Here is a 23,330-nt window from a genome sequence, read left to right on the forward strand (position 1 = left end):
CACCAGTCCAAGCCATGAGCAGCCAGTTTTTTGAGGAGAATGCTGTGGGAAACGGTGTCAAAAGCCTTACTGAAGTCAAGGTAGACCACATCCACAGCCTTTCCCTCATCCACCAAGCGCGTCACTTGGTCACAGAAGGAGATCAGGTTCATCAAGCAGGACTTGCCTTTCATAAACCCATGCTGATTGGGCCTGATCGCCTGGTTGCCCTGTAAGTGCCGCGTGATGACACTCAAGAGAATCTGCTCCATGAGCTTCCCTGGCACTGAGGTCAAACGAACAGGCCTATAGTTTCCCAGGTCTACCCTCCGGCCCTTCTTGTAGATGGACATCATGTTTGCTAGCTGCCAGTCAACTGGGACCTCCCCCGATAGCCAGGACTGCCGAGAAATGATGGAAAGCGGCTTGCCCAGCTCTTCCGCCAGTTCTGTCAGTACCCTCAGGTGGGTCCCATCCGGCCCCATCGACTTGCGCATATCTAAGTGCTGTAGCAGGTTGCCAACCATTTCCTCGTGGATTATGAGGGCCACATTCTGCTCCCCATCCCCTTCCACCAGCTCAGGGTACTGGCTATCTAGAGAACAACTGGTTTGGCTGCTAAAGACTGAGGCAAAGAAGGCATTAAGTACCTCAGCCATTTCCTCATCTCTCGTCACTAAGTTTCCCCCCGCATCCAGTAAAGGATGGAGATTCTCCTTAGTCCTCCTTTTCATGTTAAAGTATAAAAACGTTTTCTGTTATCTTTAACAGCAGTATCCAGATTGAGCTCCAGATGAGCTTTGGCCTTTCTAGTTTTGTCCCTGTACATCCTTACAACATTCTCCTGAGTGGCCCGCCCTCTTTTCCAAAGATCATAAACCCTCTTTTTTTTCCTAAGCTCTAGCCACAACTCTCTGTTCAGCCAGGCCGTTCTTCTTCCACGCTGGCTTGTCTTTGGGCACGTGGGGACAGACCGCTCTTGAGCCATTAAGATTTCTTTCCTGAGGAGTGCCCAGCCTTTCTGCACTCCTCTGCCCTTCAGAACTACCTCCCAAGGGAGTCTGCCAACTAGTGTCCTGAACAGCTCAAAGTCAGCCCTCCAGGGGGCGCTGCTGGCTCCTCCTATGCCTCGTCAGCCTTCCTCGTGAGGGCTGCCGGGCCCTGGCGGCTCCCTCGAGTGGCCTCGATGCCGGAAAAAAAGCCCTGCCCACCTCAATCCCCCGCTCCGCTGCAGAACACGTTTTTTATATATATATATATGAATATATATATATATATACATATATATGAATATATATACGTATATATATATATGAAATAGTAAAATTCTGTTTCTCCATAGAATATGACAACCTGACTGCTTTCACTTGAGAGGAAACAGGTCTATTTGTTTCAGGACACATAGAATCATAATAATTTCCCAATCTACATCAAATATTTTAATATTAAACCCCTAGTAACATGAAATTTATTAGTAGAGAGAAACACCATACAGGACTAGGTAGTCATCAAAATCCTGATTATACAAATATAAAAATATACATATATGTCTTGGGACCAGTATTGTTTAATATCTTTATTGTAATAGACAATGGGATTGAGTGCACCCTCAGCAAACTGAGTGGTCCAGTTGATACAACAGAAGGAAGGGGTGCTATCCAAAGGAATCTGGACAAGATAAATAGGTGGGCCCATATGAACCTAATAAGGTTCAACAAGGCCAAGTGCAAGGTGCTGCAGTTGGGTCGGGGCAATCCCAGACATGAGAACAGTCAGGGAGAAGAACTCATTGAGAGAAGCCCTGCAGAGAAGGACTTGGGGGTTCTGGCAGATGAAAAGCTCAACACGAGCCAGCAGTGCACACTTGCAGCCCAGAAGGCAAACTGCATCCTGGGCTGTATTAACAGATGAGTGGCCAGCAGGTCAAGGGAGGGGATTGTCCCCCTCTACTCTGCCCTTATGAGGCCCCACTTTGAGTACTGCTTTCAGCTCTGAGTCCTTCTGAACAAGAAAGATATTGATCTTTCAGAATTGGTCCAGAGGAGGGCCATGAAGATGATCAGAGGGCTGGAGCACCTATCCTTTGAAGAAATGCTGAGAGATCTGTGGATGTTCAGTCTAAATAAGAGAAGGCTCCAGGAAAAATTCATTGCACTTTTCAATACTTAAAGGGGGCTTATAGAAAAAATGGAGAGAGACTTTTTGCTCAGGCAGATAGTGATAAGCCAAGGGAAAATGGTTATAAACTAAAAGAGGGGAGATTTAGATTAGAAGTTAAGAGGAAATTCTTCACTCAGAGGGTGGTGAAGCAGTGGAACATGTTGCACAGAGAAGTTGTGGATTCCCCATTCCTAGAGGTGTTCAAGGCCAGGTTGGATGGGGCTTATAGCAACCTGATCTAGTGGGTGGTATCCTTGCCCATGGCAGGTATGTTGAAATTAGATTATATTTATGGTCCCTTCCAACCCAAGCCATACTATGATTTTATATATTTGTGTGTGCTTACAAATAATCTTTATCAGACATTCCACAACTGCAATAGCGATGGGCTCAGAATTCCCTACAGAAGACAATGAAAAAATCTTCCAATATTGTTTCGGTCAGTTCACTGATTACAGGAAAGGTTTTTTATTCTGTCAACAGTAAAATAATATATGACAGCTAGGTCTCTATATGTGAGTGTGCATTTGTGAAATTCAGGTATGTTTCCTTAAGCCTTTTACTACTGTGCTATTTGCCATATGAAGATACTTAAATAGAACAGTGATATATCTTCTTAGAAACAAAGACAAATTTTCCTTCTTTGCATTGGTGCATAGAAGAATAATGTTGAAAGTCATGAAGAATTAACCATCTTTTCATAAAACAATGATGCTGAAAGTCATGCAGAATTAACAATCTTTTCTAAACAACTTCTAAAACAAATCCCATATGTTCTGTTCCTTTCCTTGCCATGTTTTCCTCTTCCAAACATGAATGCAACTGTATTAGCTTCTGAATGTTTCAAAACATCTGAATCAAATATAAAATAGAACTCTCTTCCTGTTTCTGATATTATATGAAAAGTTACTTCAGGAAAGCAGACAGGGAAAGAGAGATACCTACTAGCCGATTCACAAGAAGACTGAATTCTGTCCTGAAGAAACAGATGGCCCCAGTTAACTCTTTGCATGTATGGTTAAATACATAAGTGTTCCTCATCAAACTTTTTGCTAAATCTGAAAGACATAATACGGTCTTCCACACAACTTGTAGGCTTGAAGCAGGCCTAGATATTTTTAAAAATAGGACAAAATGGATGGTGTAGAATCTATCTTTCACTTTTCTGCTTGAAAATTGCTTATGGATACATTTTGATGTGGACTAAGTGTTCACAAAATACAGCAATAAAGAAGAAAATTATTTCCGAGTCATGTATTGTAAAACTGCCTAGTTACAACCTACATAGTAGTATGTCCAAGGTAACATTGGCCAAATATACATAACATCAGAGCCTGAAAGGTGTCTGGTCTTTTAACTGTCACTTCAGAGGGAGTTAAAGGTTTATATAATTGTACGCATCTGGGCATTAATGACTTAGACATTTAATTTTCAAAAGTAATTTAACCAATTAGAGGTCCAGATTGAACTGAGTTGTAATTATGCTTAGGTTCCAAAGGGACAATTTTGAAGCTATTCAAATATCTCCAATTACAGCTGATTGATTAGTGAGAGTTCTAAAAGAATAAGAGGTATAAGAGACTAGGAATTCACTGTAATACCAAAGAATTAGATTTTATTTTCACATAATACCTATAATTCTTTATCAATGAGACACTTTTGAAAACATTAATAATATAGCCTTAAATTGTGATGAGCAATAAATATCCATTCTCTGCAATTTTAAAATAATGATTCTGTATTCTTTATAACCAAATAGTCTATTTATGTTTTTCTTGAGGTATCAAAATGCTTTAAAATTCCAAAAGTGATGCTCACCTTTTTAAGTAAGGATGTATGGGATTAGTAAAATGTAGTCTACTGTACAGGGAGCTGGTGACATTTACTTAGAGTTACTTGTAAAATTATTTGAGGTCTCACGTAAAAGGGACTACAGAATTACACATCATTAGTTATTATTATTAATATTATTACTATTACTATTATTGATTGTTGAGGCTATTTGAGTTGTCATATAAACTGTGCTGTTTTCAAGGTTTATGAAGTAGATCTCAAATATATTCTCACATTTTAGATAAATTTAGGGGTGGAAGCTACATGTGACATAGTGTTCCAAACTCTGCTTCAGGCACTCTGTTCCTCTCTGCCATAAACGGTGTGCAGTCTTCAGTGAAGCCAGAGACAAAGCTAAATGTGCCATTTTATTTAAAAGATAAAGATCAGAAAACAGGTGTTTTGATGCCCACAGAATTTATACCATTTTCATGACAAGACAACATCTGTTTTTCACTCCTCCAACTGACTGAATCATTTAAATATTCCTTTCTCCACAAGCCTTTGAGTCTTGTATTGCAGTAACTTCATCAAGGATATTCTAAAGGGAACAGAGGAAGACTTTTCATTGTGACTCTACTAGCAAAAGTCAGGTTGAATACAGATTAACATTCCCTTCATCACTGAGCTGAACAGCAAAGTAGAAGAGACAAAGCCAACTAGGTCAGAATATAGCTAGCATTAACTATGGGGAAAGAGAAGGCTGTGCTATTATAAATGATATTATAATGGTACTGTGGAAGCTCAACTCATGCTGTATTCCTTCTTTTTACTAAGTCAGGGATATTTCTGGGATAACCATACCACTACCTGCACTCTTGCCTTGGCGAGGTGATAGAGAAATGCTTCTATCACTTGCTAACATGTCTGAGAGCTGAATTCTTTGCCTGAATGTGTGTTTGGGAGTTGCTGCTACTCTCAGTGGTGATATACAAAGAAAGTGTTCAGAAAAAGACAGGAGGGGTTGTAATAATTAGTCACCTAAACCTAGATGTTCAGGGTTATACAAGATATCCATGAGTAAGATATGAAAAAGTATGCAGCAGCAAAAGACGTGGATCATAGGACAGAAGACAGAGGGCATTGTTAATGATCTAAGAGTAGGGCAGATGGTTTCCACTTAATTTGTTTTGAAATTTTTATCACATTCAGATATGTAGGAAGACACAGCAAAGGGAAGCAAAACCACTGAAAGGCAATGCATCTTGCTTAACGATTACACAGCGTGGAGGATCTGCTGGGGGTGGAATTTGAGTCTCCAAAATCCCACTGCAGTGCTTGCAATGTCCAGATGTTATACAGAACTGAGGAATCTCACCACATTGTGCAAACATAGCCAGTACCAGATGATTCTTTGTAGAAAACACCTAAAAGAATAGTTTTTCACCTTGTATCCACTCCATTATGGGCCTGGGGAGACATACCACATTTTTTTTCCATTCTCAGAAGATATGATCACTACTCTAAGTGTGCTAACCCTAATTCTCTTGAAACATTTAACTATTTAACTATTTTTCATAGTCGGTTTTGTTTTAAGCACACAAGCAGTTCAAGTCTGTACTTTTTTAATTTTTTTATTCTAACTCAAAGTGTTAAATACAGTGAATGTTCACTTAGAAACTCAAGGGGACTGATAAAAGGAATTATGTGGGAAGTGGAAAATGAAAGATATAGACAAAAAAAATGTGAGGTGAAAAACATATCTGTCAAGAGTGAGGATTTAAGATCATGGAGAGCTTGGTGAAAGAAGCAGCCATCAGAGAACAGAACAAGGAATCAGTCACACCAGGAGAAATGGAAATCTTTCTTGGATCAAAATACAACAGATTAGCTTTTACATATTTTTACACTGTGTTGTAGATGAATTATCTGTGGTCTTAGTGTAAGGTTTGACATACAGTAATAGCAAAAGTAGTTGTGTGTTAAAGAGTCAGTTCCTGGACAGCAGTTTACAGATACTTTAGATTGTACTTTTATCTCTTATTTATCTATACACATTGCTCCAGGTATGATACAGACTTCTGAAAATCCAGAAGGCAGATTTGTAAATTAAGAAAAATTTAAATCATTTGCAACTGTAGATAAATGTTAAGTTATCCAAGTACAAAATGCTGCACCTGTATCAGAACAATCCCAGACATGAGTACAGACTGGGTGAAGAATATATTGAGAACAACCCTGCAGAAAAGGACTTGGGCGTTCTGGTGGATGAAAAGCTCAACATGAGCCAGCAGTGTGTGCTTGCAGCCCAGAAGGCCAACTGCATCCTGGGCTGCATTAACAGAGGAGTGGCCAGCAGGTTGAGGGAAGGGATTATTCATCCTTCTCATTTACTCAGTCACTTGTCACTTTTATTGATCTTTGGAAGCAGAGCAAGTCATATTTGTGATAAGAAGATCTCAAGGTACCAGAAATTCTGTTTTAAAAGAAGTGATATGCATCTTCAGTTGATACCTCACTTCTAAGTCCTGTTGGGATTTGCAAGCTAGAAATGCCTTAGTCTTTATTCTAGTGGACCTGGTCTGGTACCCTACAAGATCAGTACCTACAAATAAAATACAGATGAAAAGGAAATCTCATTTTATTCAAGAATCTCTGGTTTAAGTACTTGCCTGCAATGGAGCATACATGTATTAAATTCCTCCTCCTGCTGCTAGCAATTTGGGTACTACTATAACCAGAAGGCAATAGCTATTCAGGTTAAGGTTGAGCTTGCTCACTTTAAAGCTGTTCTGTTTTCACAATTTAATCAAATGGCTGCAGAATCAGACAGAAAATGATCTGCAGTCTTACGGTCTGGGCACTGAGCTGAGTAAATGGGGAGTTCATTACCTTTTCTATATCATACTTCTCAGCTTCAGAATAAGTTTTCTCCGCTTTTTTCCTTTTTTTTTCTTTTTTTCTTTCTTTCTCTCTTTCATTATACCAGCCAGTAAGGGTCAGCTGTAAGAGGAAAAACTGAATGTATCTTAATATCAAACAACATTTTAAGCCACTATCTCAGTTATGCTAAATTAGAAAGCAGTGAAAAGGTGTAATGAGACCTTTAGGGGTAGCCTAGAGAGGTAAGTTTAAAAATCTTTCTAGAACTTCTCAATGGATAATGGGAGTGGTACACTTAAGAGTCTATTGTCCCCTTGTAATGCCTAGATATTACAGAGCTCAAACTGTAGAACCCAGCTAGTCACTAAATGCATGAGACCCATCTTTTAAATGTTAACATAGCATCTAACACAGAGCTGAAGTCCCATTTATAGATCCAATACTTTGTTGCCAAAGTTGCTTTATTTTTCTTTTGTATCAGACCTAATAGGAGAAGCAGATAGTGAAATCATAGAATAAAGACAATACATGATCTATTTAAAGAAAACGGAAAATCATGCTGATTGAGATTCAGCACTTAACTGAGAGAGTGGTCTTCAGCCTGCAAATCATGGGTTTTCCAGAGCAAAAAGAGAAGCTGTGCTTGATTGCTTGCGCTCAAGAACTATTTAATGCAAACTGCAGGAGATAGCCTACTCTGCAGTACATTGAAATGGAAGAGATGCATAAAGACAAGGCCCTTGTCACTGGAAGAGGCTTGTCACAAAAGGCCAAGGGCAATTATTATTAAATCACTACGATATCAAGATAAAGATTGAGTTCTGCAAGCAACAAAGAGATTGGAAAATGTTAAATGTAGGTCAATACAGTACTCTGAGCACAGTACCAGGTGTTTTACACTGAATAAAGTAAGAGGTAACATCCTCCAAAACAAAATATACAAATATAATAAAATTTTGTCAACATATATACCTGGCACTCACATTTTTCTAATGCCATGGCTCTTTGTCAAGAGCTCAGAAGATCGCCAAAGCATTCTATGTATTGGCCTTTGCTACTTACTGATCCTATTAAAAGTTCCTTGAGTCCTTTGTGGCACAATAAATTATATATTACACTATATTGAACATGAATTTATGTGGATTTGCAAACAGCATCTGCCATGGAAGATACAATTTTAAGAATATCTACATGTAGATCTCTCCATTCTGTCATGTTGATACTGTAAATGGATGGTTAGTCAAGGAAATTCCTCAAGAATTAAAAAAAAAATAGTTCACATAACAATTGGGATAAAAATATTTCATGTGTCAGAAACACTTTTGCAAAATAGTAAAATCAAAATAATCAGAAAGTGTAGATGTTTTGCTTATTCCCAAAATGTACACAAATTTGCAAAATCCTTTTTTACCACAGCTGTAATTAAACTTTCCCTGACATGAAAAATAATAACTTAGGTAGCATGGTACCATTCATTAATGCAACTATTCAGGGTAGGAAAAGAACACAAACTAGAATAACAAGATAAAACAAGAACAAATACAAGAACAGAAGTAGCAAATTTGCAATAAATAATGTAAAAACAAACAAAAAAGTGAAGTACTACATTCAGACTAGTGAAAATAGAAATATCAGTCAAGGTATCAAAGTGTATTAATGAAAAAAATTGCTCACCTTAGAAGCTGGTAGAGTGAAAAGCAATGCCAGGCTGGGAGGGGACGGGGTGTCGACAGGGTAAACAAAATGGAATTAAAAGAAACAGGAAAAAATAGGCTAGATAGCAAAAGCGTCTTTGACAGCAAAAATAACTTACACCAATATAAATAAGTTTTATCTCTATATGATCATTAAATAATCCAATACTCCTAATCCTGAAAAATAAACATGGTACCAGTGCCTCACTGAAGCCAAGTATTTGCATCCTTTAACTACACCTAAGGTACAACTTGATACCAGAAGATTTGTGTAGGGTGTGTTCAGGAAAGAGCCTGATCTTCCAATTCTATATAAGTTAATACAAACATCCAACTGACATTTTACTAGAACAGTTCAATGAGAGTATTTATGACTATATTTGTCAATATAACCAACACTACAGAAAGAAAAAATTTTAATATCCAGACTACCTTACCACTGCTAGGATCAGCTAGCAATATAAAATCTGATGAATTAGACTGAAGTTTTATAAGGAAAATATTGCACAATGCATTTCTGGACCTTTTAAAACCAATATGAAACAAAATTAGGAATGTAAAATGGAAGGATGTGTTTCTATCTCTGTGTTGAAACATGAACAGGGATTTGGGAAAAGAAGAAATAAAAGTCTATTCCAAATGAAAACCACCCTACTATAACTTATCACTGTTAAGTGTAGTAAATTGGAATGAGGTCATTATTTTTATTCTTGCTTTTTATTGTTTTGAGGGTTTGGTAGAAGGAATGACTGATATACTGGATTTGATGGCATACAAAGTATAAAATCATACTTCTGTATATTTAAATATGTCACATATATCTGGTTTCACATTTGACAGGTTTATCCCTTAGTCTAGTTTTTAAATAGAGTTCTAACATATTCTTTGTGTTTTCTAGAAATTTAGCTAGAACACAGACAAACCTTATTTCAGTAATTTAAAGCATTTCAAAATTAGTTGTACCAGTGCGTCTTTAATGGATGTGTAACTGTTTCCAACAAGGTAATTATGTTTTCATAGTCTTCTTACTATAAAAATAGTCCCAAAAGTTCACGTTGATCATTATTAATGAAAATAACAAATAAATAACTCTAATGAAGAGAAAAGTGGCATAATGGGATAATATTTCATTCTTTAAACTCAAATTTAATGTTGGAAATAAAACAGTAATTTTATGTATGTATATATTCTAATTTAATAGTCAGTACATTGCTAGTAATGCCTTCAAATCTTCAACGTTCAAATGGATGGCACAGGCATTAATTCTTTTATCACTTATTCTATCAATATGGAATCATGAATATGATGAGATTTAGAAAAATCTAAAATTGGAAAAAGTGTCTTAATCTTGAAACCTCCATAGTTTTTCAGATCAAATATTTCACAGAGTTTGAAAACGGCTGATATCTAAGCCACTGGCAATACTGCTTAAAGGGAAAACTGAGAAGCAAAGCCTGCTAGAATTCACACTGTGTCAGCCAAGATCTAAAGTGCAGGAGGGGAAGAAAGAATAATTTGGCTGTATGGAATATGAGGTAATTTTAGGTTATAAGTAATGTAACATGAATATAAAGGAGGTTATTATTTAGATGTTTTTTGTTTGTTTGTTTGATTGATTGCTACTGCAGTCCCTTGAATAAATACTACTCCTTTATTTTGAACAAACTCTTCTCTGCCAGTGAAATCCATTGGTGCTGTAATATGTCAAAAGGAACCCTACGCAGGTGGAAAAAAAAAATCAAACCTTAAAAAAGCAGTAAGTAATCATAAGCACGGTAACCTGATAAACCAGGCACAAAATGAGGATAGCTTACGGAATTCCTTTATAAACATGGATCTGCCACTTGCAAGACAACCACAGTGTCAAGGGCAGCATAACAATTTACCCAGTGAAAAGGTGGAGAAAAATATGCTGATTGATAATGAAAAGGTTTAGTCACTAGCTTATCTGCCCAACTTATGTCCAAACACCCACAGGGTAAATGTATAGAGTCGGGCGAGCCATCTATATGGTTAAAAGAGAGAAACCCAGGTATGTATGTTTTTTTCTAGATGATTTCAAAAACAAGTCAAATGGGTCATGCTTAAGAAGTGAGAATTTGCAAGAGAAGAATCCATCCCCTGGAGGTTAGTTGTTTTGTTAGAATGTTGGAACAGTGTTGTGCCACAAATTCTCTTTATTTAAAACAAGATAGTATGTCACTGATGGAGTAATTCACAAACTAATACTCTTCTAGAGTGAAGATGATGTAAACTGCGGTATACTATTAATTGTCTTTATAAAGATTAACAAATGCATATTTATCTTTAACCTATCAAACTCTTAGCCTTTTAGTTGCATTATAGATACTGCGTATGTACAGTAAAAAATAATAAAAATAAAAATAAAAATAAAAATAAAAATAAAAATAAAATAAAATAAAATAAAATAAAATAAAATAAAATAAAATAATGCAATGCATTCAAAAAGACAGGGATGCTAGGTGAGTCAAAAGATCAGCATTCAGCCATGAGTTCATCATCTCATAGTTAGTCAATATGGATAACATGGTTAAAGTCTTATGTTGCATGTCAGTAACATAAGTTAAAATAAACTCGTCTGTTGGATTTCTGTCATGACTTACAGTGATTAGTGAGACAGTAAATGTACTCATTTTGATGAACACACAGAAGAAAAAAAAATAAGCATGTTCAGATAAGGGATTACATAAAATACTGTGTATTTAAAAAATCTCTCACCCTATTACTTTGGATGAATAAGACAGTGCAAAGTCATGTTATATGTCATATTTGGTAGATTTTTTTCCAAGTGAAATCCCAGGTTCAGTACACACACGATCAATTTCTGTAAGTTTTTGGGCAAGATAAGGTAAACCCTAGAAAGACGCACACACACACACACACACACACACACACACAAAGTCATTCATGAGTGAAACTGGGTACTATAACTTTTCTGACCAGTTCAGCTTAGTGATGTTTCAAAATGAGCAGATCCAGTGCTTCAAGCTCTCAGAGAAAAGTGCTAGCAGTCAACTCATTTTTGAATATCAATCTCCAAAGACATTTTGGTCCTGGGTACATATAGATAAATACAGCAGTGTTATGAGAAGTCTGGATCTTCCTCTGAAAGTCACAATATTTCCCTACATTTAACTCAAGGTTATCAAAAAAGTTTAATTTTTTCACATATGAAGGTAATACAAGTTTATCTACTAGAGGTTTTTCCCTCAGTGCCAAGAGGAATAGAATTCTTTCTTCCTTCTGGTGTACAACATGAGTGGACTACCTAAGCATGTTTCTTATCTTCATACTTATTTTCAAGAAACATTATATATGAGGCTTTAGGTTATATAGAAAATGAATTATGCATGTGACAGTATGGCACAGCCCTCAGCCTATTTCTAGTGTCCACTCTGCCTCTTCTGCCTTCATATATTGTGATCAAAAATAATCTTGTTTTTCTAAAGTTTCTTTGTTTTGGGTTTTTTCCTATTACCCCTGGGAAGAAAATACTTCCGATTTCTCCCTAACAAATATTATTTGCAAACACAATGAGGTTATTTTTAAAGCACTAAAGATTAACTAAAACGGCAGGAAGCCAAAGAAAGGTGATATCTCTTCAGAAAGCAAGATAACAGCTTGGGAAAGCTGAGGGTTTTGTTGCTATTGTTTTGGTTTGGTTTTGGTTGCTTAGTTTGGGTGGGGGTGAAGGGAAGGGATTTATTTTTTTAAAAAAGTGGGAGTACCACATGTTAAGTGAGAAAGTAGATTTATAAAAATGTCATTAGTTGCCTGTCTCTGTCTGACTCCAGTGCCAGTTATAAAGTATGATTATTTGATACTGACAATTCTATTTATGAATGACATACTGTTACAGTTGGTCATCTACTGTAGTTTGTTTTTCTTTAACACTGTAGGGCTGTTGGGTAAAGTCAGATGTAAGTTAAAGACAAACCATCCCACAACAAGGTATTGAGTTTTCTCTTTCCAGATTAGGAATTTTAACACTAGCATTTTTTTTGGCTCACCTGATTCCAAAAGACTTTCTTTCTCAGGAATGCTTCTGAAACTGTTCTCATGAAAGACCACTTTGTAAAACAGTAAAGCAAAACTGCAAAGATGGAAGCCTTTTAGTTATGTGTAGCAAGTGAAGTTAATTGGCCTCTTGTTACTTCTAATGAGGGAAGTTTCTCTGCCTGTTTCCCAACATACAAAATTTTAATTTCTATATACAGCAACCTATGGAACAGCACATATGCAGTCTTGAGTCAGTCTGGAACCATTCCACCTTCCACATCCCCACAGTTTTCTTAAGAGGAAGTGAACTGAATGCCTCCATCTGCAGCAACAAATATAAAAGTACCACAGAACAATCTATATCATATCCCCCTTCATGCAGTACCAATGACCATGCAGAGCCAGGAATTTCTACCAACAATTAAGTTGAGTGTGTGATTAGCAGGTGAAGTGTTAAGATCACTCACTGGTCTTCCTGGGAACCCAGTAAGTCTCAGCGTTGAGTAAAAATACACAGTCATGTGAGGCATTTGGATCTTGATCAAGAAAAGGATTTGAACATTATAATGATCAGATGCCTACCCATACTGTGTGTGAGGAATACACATGTTGCCTGTGGAAAGTTACCATATTCGGTATGGAATCCAAAGTGCACCTAAAGTGCACAGAGAAAAACACATGAGTTTGGCATATCATGTGGAACTGGCAAAAGCTAACTAAAAAATAATGTGGAAGATCTTGCTAACTCCTAAACACTCTTCCTCAGGCATGACTCAGATGTATCTACTGAAAGTATCTTCCGTGGCGAAGCTTCTACCATCAGCCCATTTTACAAAAATGGAGTAGCAGCTCATGTGCATTTACCTGTGTCCTAAAACAAGGTGTTTCCTCTTCCTCCATCCCTTGTGGAAAGTTGAGACCTCTTCACTGAGACAAAGGCTCTACCTAGCCTTCAATTTTTTCTAGTGGATGGTCACATCAGTCTGTAACTTTAAGCAAGATGCAAAATATATTTGGTGAGTACAAATGTGTGATATTTCCCCTGAGTGAGCTTTAGACACCTTACAGAGACCATAATTTTAAATGGTTCCCTGATCAATCTATAAGCTGTTCTGAGTTCTACTCTGTGGCATATAATTATTCTCAAGTATTGTAAAGGGAGAACAAGCATCCATCTTAGGTTGTTGTGAGTTCCTCTGTCCCTTATAAGAGGGAGAGGACAGGAGGGGAGGAGAGGTGAGACGAGGCAAGGGCATTTTGTTTGTTTGTGGAACTAGCAACACTCAATAGCACATTCCCAGTTTTCTGAATGGTCCACACACACACAGACACACACACAGACACAAAGTTTATATTACCTAGCTTTTAGTCTGGTTATGCTTTTGGTAACAATAGAAATATAACCATAAAACTAGAAGGTAATGAATTTAATATCAAATAATTAAATACAAATCAATAGACGGCTGTATAGAGCATCAAAGATAATTTTGTCTTCAAAAAAACAATAAAAATATCAATATTCATCATGTTACAATATACAGAAACAACTGTATTTTTGTTTATAAAAGCTAATATCAGGATGTGCAAAATTGAAAGACAAGAGAAGGATTATAGAATCATAGAGTTATAGAATCATTTTAGTTAGAAAAGACCTTCAAGATCATCCACCTAATACTACAAGTCCACACCTAAACCATATCCCTAAGTGCCCCTTCCACACATCTCTTAAATACACCCAGGAACGGCTATTCCACCACCTCCATGGGCAGCCTGTTCCAATGCCTAACCAATCTTGCTATAAAGAAATTTTTCCTGATATCCAGTCTAAATCTTCCTTGGTACAATCTGAGACTGTTGCCTCACACCTTATCACTTGTCACCTGAGAAAAGAGACTGATACCCTCCTGGCTGCAACCTCCTTTCAGGTATTTATAGAGTGATGAGGTCTCCCCCCAGCCTCATTTTCTCCACATCAAACCGCCCCAGTTCCTTCAGTCACTCCTCATATATGTTGTTTTCTAGTCCCTTCAACAGTTTTGTTGCTCTTCTCTTCACATGCTAGAGCAACTCAATATTCTTCTTGTAGTGAGAGGCCCAACACTGAACACAGTATTCAAGATTTCATCTCACCAGTGCTGAGTAAAGAGGGACAACTGCTTCTCTAGTCCTGCTGGTCGCACCATGTCTGATGCAGGCCACGCTGCTATTGGCCTTCTTGGCCACCTGGGCACACTGTTGGCTCATGTTTTTCTGGCTGTTGACAGCACCTTCGTGTCCTTTTTTGCTGGCAACTTTCCAGACACTCTTCCCCAAGCCTATACCCCTGCATTGGGTTGTTATGACCACCTTGTTGAATGTCATGAAATTGGACCTGGTCCATCAATCTGGCCTTTTTTTTTTTTTTTTCCAGAGCCTTCCTACCTTTAAGTAGGATGTTTCTGTTTCCAAAGGTTAAGCATGGCAATCCAAGTGTGAGGGGAATGAAAGCCTCTCACTAACAATTAGTAATTTATGCACTGCATATACATATAGCATACATATCACAGATATTTCTGTTTTATGATCTTTAGACATCCACAAAATGGTTTCACTATCAAGAAGATTTCTAGCTTACACAGTGCCAGCTACTTCTTTCAGAGGTTAATCTTCCTATTTTTATTCAGTAAAAGAGTAGAGATAATCCTTAAAGTTTCAGACTCATCAGACAGATCTGAGTTAACAGTAGATGCAATATGAAAAAAAATATATATATATATTTTTGCCATGGTTCACTTAGTATCTCTTCCCCTGTCTTGATCTTCCAATTTCTGAGTGTTTTTAAAACTTAAACAAATTACTCATTATCAGATGAAACATTCTTTCAGGAAAAACATTTTAATGTCAATGACCATATGTGGAAAAATACCTTGCATAATATGCAGAACACATGGGAGTGATATTTTGGGTTTGTCTTTTGTAATTTTTTGTTTATTTTTGGTTGTTTGTTTGATTTTATCTTTGTAGCATGATACACGTAATCCAAATGCGAATATATTAAGTTTCTGTTACATTAAAGCTCTCTGGATTGTTTCTTTGTGTTCTGCTTCAAGATCTCCTCAGTCAATTTACCTATAGTATGTATTCTATTGAAAATATTATAGTACATATTCTATTGAAAAGAAGACTGAGAGGGGATCTTATCAATGTTTATAAATACCTTAAGTGTGGGAGACAGAGGGATTTGGCCAACCTCTTTTCAGTGGTTTGTGGGGACAGGACAAGGGGCAATGGCCACAAAATGGATCACAGGAAGTTCCGCACCAACATGCGAAAGAACTTCTTCACAGTGAGGGTGATGGAGCATTGGAACAGGCTGCCCAGGGAGGCTGTGGAGTCTCCTTCTCTGGAGATATTCAAGGCCTGTCTGGATGCCTACCTGAGCAACCTGCTCTAGGGAACCTGCTTTGGCAGGGGGGTTGGACCTGATGATCTCCTGAGGTCCCTTCCAACCCCTACAATTCTCTGATTCTGTGATTCTCTACATAGAAGTGCTATGTAGGCAGATATCAATTTTGAAGAGATGTACCAAAAGGGCAATCTACTATGTAAAAGTTGTTCCAGCTGGCAGTTCCATGCTCTTCTTCATTGGCTAGACAAATGGAATCAAGATATTTATATCCCTAAAGAATGGGAAATTACTAACAAACATCATGGTTGAGGTGTTAAAACTGCCATATGAGAGAGTACATTACTAAAATAAAATGTGAACGTTGCATTAATTGTTATTTCATCCATAAGAAGGGTCATAAGGAGGATCTGGTGAACTACAGGTCTGTCAGCCTGACCTCGGTGCCAGGAAAGGTGATGGAACAGGTCATCTTGAATACAATCACACAATGTACGCGGGACCACCAGGCCCAGTCAGCATGGGTTCATGAAAAACAAGTGCTGCCTGACCAACCTCATCTCCTTCTCTGATAAGGTGACCTGCCTGGTGGATGAGGGAAACCCTGTTGATGTAGTCTGCCTAGAATTCAGCAAGGCCTTTGACACGATCTCCCACAGTATTCTCCTGGAGAAACTAGCAGGCCATGGCTTAGACAGGTATGTGCTTAGCTGGGCTAAAAACTGTTTGGACAGCCGGGCCCAGAGAGTAGAGATAAATGGAGTGAAAACCACCAGGAAATGCTGGAAATGCCTTTTGAATTTTATTAAACTGCTTGCTGCGTTTCTGATGTCTTGAATTAAATGGTTATTATGTGGAGCCCTAGAGATGCGCAGCACTGAAGAAAAGGAAGAAGTCAAACAGTAAACTTGACTTTTTCAGCATTGCTTAAAATATTTTGTTTTTGCCAAATGAAAGTGCTATTGAATTGGAGGTAAAAATTTCAAATGTATTCTTCTTATTATTAACTTATTCTGAGTTAAATCTGACTTAATCTGAGTGCAATAATACACATATGAAAAAATTGGTTTCGGTTGAATAGAGCTACTAGATCGTAACAATGCATATCATGAATATTGAGTTTCTGAAACTATGATTTTTTTTTCCTTTCCTATCATATGTAGTTATTGTCTAATATGGTTGTGAAGTAACATCAGAAAATATTTCTTGATTGGTAATTCATGATAAGTGTGCTGCTATAGTCCAGTATTTAGTCTCTTCAGATTCAACAGGGGTCTCCAATTGTTAATTATTCTAAGATTATGATTTAAAGCCGTATCTGCAGTGTAACTATTGTGACTACACACTCAGCATTCTCTTTCTTAATAATCTACTTTTAAACAGATAAAATTTAAACAACTATATCAGAGCTATTCCCTCTAGCCTGCATTTTTAGTCAGAAGAGATACAGACATGTCCAGAGGACATTTTATCTCATCTGTTTGAGACACTTCTCTCTTTCAATTCCATAAATCATCTTTTTAGATATCTAAGTTAGATCAAGCAAATACTTCCCATTCTAGTGAGTAACCCTCTCTTTCCAAAACACATGAAAGCTGAACAACAAGGAAGTAAGATTTTGATGTGACTAAAGGCTTTTGAAAACTCAGGAAAACCTGTTTATTCATGAACTTCAGGTAATCTTGGCTCTCACAGTTTATTAATGTCTGCCAAGAGAACCCTGTCCATTTGCAGAAAAAAAAAAAAAAAAAAAAAAAGTGCTGTTAACTCATCTGAGTAGCAAGTTGAGTGATCAAAGCAACAATATGAAAAAAAAAAAGAAGAAAAAAGAAAAAAAAAAGAAAAAACAGCTACAAGACTTCTGAGGCATAAAGCAAATATGTTTGTTTGTTTTTTTCTTTACATAAAAAGTTTACTATGCCCTTATGCCCTAAGTTATTTAGTTTCACTATCTTCATTTCATCAAGGACATAAAAATGTACTAAAACCCACTAGGAGTTGGTCAATTCTCTTGTCTAAATAACAGAAGCAATTTATCACAAAACCGAGAACACAATATAATTATCCCAGTCTGGTGAAAAGTTTTTTGGGGTCTTTTTGGTGAGCAAGGAGTAAGTTAGTACTAGGGAATTTGAGTTATCAAATCCATTAAGAATTTTTACCTGAATACAGTCCAAGGGAAGATGATGGACTCTGGTCCCTTGAAAAATTCAAAATACTTAATTGTCAAGGAAGCAACTGTACTTTCTGAGTGGCCAAAGACCTCAGGTGAAACTACAACATAAAGTATGTATTTCAGAGCAAAGCTAGATAGTTCATCTGATAAAGTAAAATATGTACAGCTGACTGTTCCAAAGGAACTAAGAGAAGAGAAGCTGGGATACAGTGGGCACTGGAGCTGCAACAATCATGGGGAAAAAATAATAATTAAAAAAAAAAAAATCTGTATTACTGCATTGTACCCACTATCTACCAGTTACCATCTTCCAATTTCCATCTCAGAAAACAAAATGGAATTGCAGTCTGTGATTGTAGGAGCAACCTGACACATGGCAGCCTACATGGAGACCAGAATAAAGATACAGAGGCACACACCTCTGTATCTGATAACTACTTGGCATACCACGGGACTTCTTCAATGTTCTCCAGTACTGGGAGAAGTATGCTAGTCAATATTAGGAGGCTGTAACTTCAGCTCAGAAGCCATCTCTTAATGTGAATGTGAAGTCAATTAAAAGACATATTCATGACACTCTCATAATTTGCAAGCAGTATGTAGAAGACTAGCTGGAAGAAGCTGGATTACTGTCCCTGAACTAATGTGATAAGGACCATCACAAAGACTTAAGGTATTAATTATTTCTAGCTGTATCATATTAGTTCTGTACCTCAGTCTGTGCTTTGGCTTGTATGAAACAAAAGTTGTATCATTATTATTTTAAGCCTTACAAAAAAGTCAGTGAAAGTGAATGTTATTACACTGTGTAAAAAGTACACAGTGTAAAAAGTACTGGTTAAAAAGAGGAAAGAGTTATGAGTTAAAAATGAGTTAAATCCTTACTTCCTAATTACTTCAAAAAACTTATGCATAGTTGATAAACTTTAGTTTTTCTTTAAAAAAATAATGTTGTGATCAGACTAGAAATATATTGAAGGTAATATTTCTCACTGTTAGAATATTTTGGCTTTTTTCTAGACAAAGAGACATACGCAAAACAGCTGGGACCATATGCAAAACATCATAACCAAAGGACTTGTATTTTTATGAAACCTCAATTTTTTTTGTATTTTTATGAAACCTCAAAAGAATTTGAGGGAAAAGTTGGTCAAATGCAGTTGGTTCAAAGACTGCAGGATGCTTTTTGTCAAATGTATTTTCTCCTCCAGTGTTTAACAACTGATATGTGTGTTACACAGTAGTTCCCAACAGCTGAGATGGCTAGAAAAGAAAATCTCATGCACATCTTTCAACCTTCCTGTCAAACACATGCAAGAGTGTGCAAAGAACCAGTCCTTGAAAACATTACTGGAGATCTGAGCAATGCATATCCAAAGAGATGTCAATCTTCCAGATCCAATTCTTCTGTATCTAATCTGGACTCCAAGTTTTTGACCATCTTTCAATGTCACGAGGGAAAGCAATGCCAAGATACCTCTCCCACTATGTGCTTGAAAACAGGATGATCATGCTTGGTCTGATCTACATGGAATGATCACAGCTTTCAGTATAAATGTGAGCACCAGATGCTCAGCACCTCTGCAAGCAAGGTCACTATTTAATATTCATAGAGTCTTTCACATTGTAATCCACAATCCTGCACAGGAAGTTTAGGATATAAGCCATTTCCTTACTGAGCAGCAAAGCAATAAAAAGTTTGTATCACTAAGAGTTAAAAGGACCTCCTTGACTTGTCCTGTATCTCTTGCAGTTCAAACTCTTCAGAGAAGTGACAGCCTGTCAGTAAGGTCTTATACCTTACCCAGTTTTCCTGGGACTGGGAAACAATACTAACACCAGCGCTTTCATTCTGTTTGACTGAGTTTCCCCACTGAAAGGCACCTAGCCAAAAGGGTCACACTGACTACTGCACTAACAATTTTTTTTGTCAGCTGAATCAGTAGAATCTCACTGATGGTTCTTTCACACCACAACCTTGCTCAGACTCCAACAGATAAGTTTTTTGGTAGGTTGAGAGGACTGTCTGCATCTCTTGTAAATGTTGGTCAGAGTTGCCAAACTTAAACAAAATAAAACAAAATAAAAAATTACATTTGAGATTTCCTTTCAGAAGTGATGATCCAGATTGATTCATCTGGAAATGTTTCTATTTGCCACTGGAACACTGCCCACAGAAACAAGCCATTTCAATTGAGTATCAATACCTCCTATACCCTCTTTAGTTAAGTCAAAGTAATACTCTATTTTACCATAGTAATAATATACTTCTTCCCATGTATTTATAAATAACTATGGCACTTCCTGGATGGCTTGTTACTTGACTTCACTCGTGTTTTGCAATTTACTTGGATCTGTGGCATTTCAGGAATCCCACAGCAATGCTCCTACTTGTTCCTTCTTATTCACTAATTACAAACAGAATCTTGGATGCAATACTCCTGTGGGTGGAATATACCTGAATATAGAAACATAATAGAAGCAATGAATATTTTCCTGGGACTTTGGAAGTGGCTCATGAAAAGACAAAAAAAAAAAAAAAGTGCAAAAGTGCAAATTTTATATCTCTTCACTGCTTCTTTCCCAGCCCTCATACCATATCCCATACACAGCTGGAGTATTTCTCCTTAAACCGGATTTATTGGACACATTAGTCTTCAAGGAGCCTTTAAGACTTATTAGATGTTGTTGGTGTCTAACGAGATAAAGTATTATAGAGGTACCAGCTGCTCCAGAAAACTTTACATTCTGCTGCTACACTTGTGGTTTAATAAAAGAAAATGTATCAGGTGTAAGGAAAAACTGACTACTGTAATAGCAGAGGCATAGCCTACTCTATCAGAAGCCTCAGGGAAATGCAGTGGCTCTCATGGTTAAGAAAAAGTGTACAGTAATAGGTCAGTAATTTTAAGAGGATAAGGTGAAAGAGAGATAAACTGAGATATCAGTGGAAAATAAAAGTTTAAGATATAATTTTATAGGGACTTCAGATTCATTCACAAAAAGACTACTGATTCACTAAAACTAAGATTATAATCAGTCTATGAAATTCAAACTCCACATAAATCAGTGTCAAAATCTAACTGAAATCCAAATGAGTCAGTATTTCTCCACTGAAATGAATAAAATTAGAGCAGATGTGAGTCAGCTAAAAGCATCTGTCATGTCCAGCTAAAACTAACTGGAATGGGATTGAGTTTATGTGAGTTTTTCAAACTGAATGATCTGCAGAACAGTTCACATGGATGAGAATTTAGTAAAGGACTTGGATACTTCGATTCCTTTCTTAAATTATACATGTTTGCTGTGAACTGTATATACTGTACTGCCTGTTCTATTTGTGCTAAAATTGAATGGTAAAGATATAAACTATTTATAAGGGCAGTACACATTGAGTGGTTTCCAAACCCTAGAGATTAGTGAATAATAAATATAGCTGGCCCTCTTATTAGTACTCTAGTGTTCTAATGTTTAAGTTACTTATGATTTTTGTGCTAATGTCATTTCTGGATTGAAATGGATATTTAAATGGTAGTATATTTCAAAGGGATCCAGTGAATAAAACAGAGCCTGATTCTGCTGCCACTGACTTTGCAAAGAATAGGGAGAGGCTCTAATTCAGACAAACTGTATCGTAGTATTTACATATCATGGCTGGAGGATATTAGGCAAAGGAATTAATGCAATTTGTTTATGGCCTTGGAGGAAGTCAGTGTTGGATGTTTATGATTCCATTCTGTTCTGTTTATTCTATTCTATTCTATTCTATTCTATTCTATTCTATTCTATTCTATTCTATTCTATTCTATTCTATTCTATTCTATTCTATTCTATTCTATTCTATTCTATTCTATTCTATTCTATTCGCTTCTATTCTATTCTGTTCTATTCTATTCTGTTCTGTTCTGTTCTGTTCTGTTCTGTTCTGTTCTTGTTCTGTTCTTGTTCTGTTCTGTTCTGTTTGTGCTGCTGCCTTCATCCCCAAAATATCCAAGAGCATCCCAAGAGCTGTTAAACATTATGATTTGTATTTTCCACATATTGTATGCTCTTGAAAGTTGTAGAATTATGAAGGACTTGGACATAAGGCTGCTTTTGGACTGTGATTCTAATTGGAGTTGTGGGAGAAAAAGGGAACAGTATTTTTTGTTTGTTTGTTTGTTTCTTTTGGACTGGCAGCAATACTTTTGCTGTCCTATGTGTCTTTATTATCCATGCTGATGTCAAATGCTTGCACAATCTGGTTGCCACGGAGTGTGGAGATGTTCAAGGTGGTCCTCAGACCATGCTATTTAGACAGTTTGATCTCTTGTACAAACTTTACCTATGTGAGGGGCAGCTCCACTCTACTTGACAAATGTGATTGCCTTCCAGAATCTTAATCCTTGTACTCTCATCAGTAGCCTGGATCCAGACCACTGAACGCTTTAACGCTAAATACCTAGAGCTTGCAGAGAGCCAGTGCAAGGAACACAAGGCAGGGTAGCTACCCTTTCGATAGTCCGAGATGTTAAGGAAACGTGTAATTGGGCTTGCACTCTCTGAAGTTTCCCAAGAGATGTTAATTTCATGACTAGTTCTATGGCAGTTTCACAGTCTAGCCAAATGTGACTGGAGACTATAAAATGAGAGCGCATAATTTTCTGCCACAAGAGACCTCCGGGTTCCAAGCAGCAGGAAATTGCAGTCGCTGCTCTAATTCGGCAGGACGTGCACCTTGCACCAAGCAAATAGTCACAGACTCCTCAAAACAGTACTTTCATTTCGTGCAGACACAAGGGCTTGGCAACGCTACTTAAAACTGAGCCAGCTTTTAATTCCTGCTCTGCCTGATGGCAGCCACACCACAGCATCTTTCCACAGAAGGACAACTCGTGGTTTTAATTCGTTAATTTAATTTTTTATTTATTAGATCCATGGAAGGACAACTCGAGTTTCTTATTTATTTATTTATTAAATCCACAGAAGGACAACTCGTGGGTTTTATTTATTAATTCGTTTTTTATTTATTAAATCCACAGAAAGATAACCCGTGGCATTTATTTATTTTTTTTAATATTATTATTTAATCCACAGAAGGACAACTCGTGGTTTTTTATTTATTTATTGAAGTATTTATTATTTATTACATCCACGGAAGGACAACTTGTGGTTTTTATCTATCTATTTATTTATTTATTAAATCTACGGAAGGACAAATCTAGATTTTTTTATTAATTAATTAATTAATTATTAAATCCACAGGACATCTCGTGATTTT

The sequence above is a fragment of the Anser anser genome (genome assembly GCF_964211835.1).
Source record: "Anser anser genome assembly, chromosome: 1".
Lineage (NCBI taxonomy): Eukaryota > Metazoa > Chordata > Aves > Anseriformes > Anatidae > Anser > Anser anser.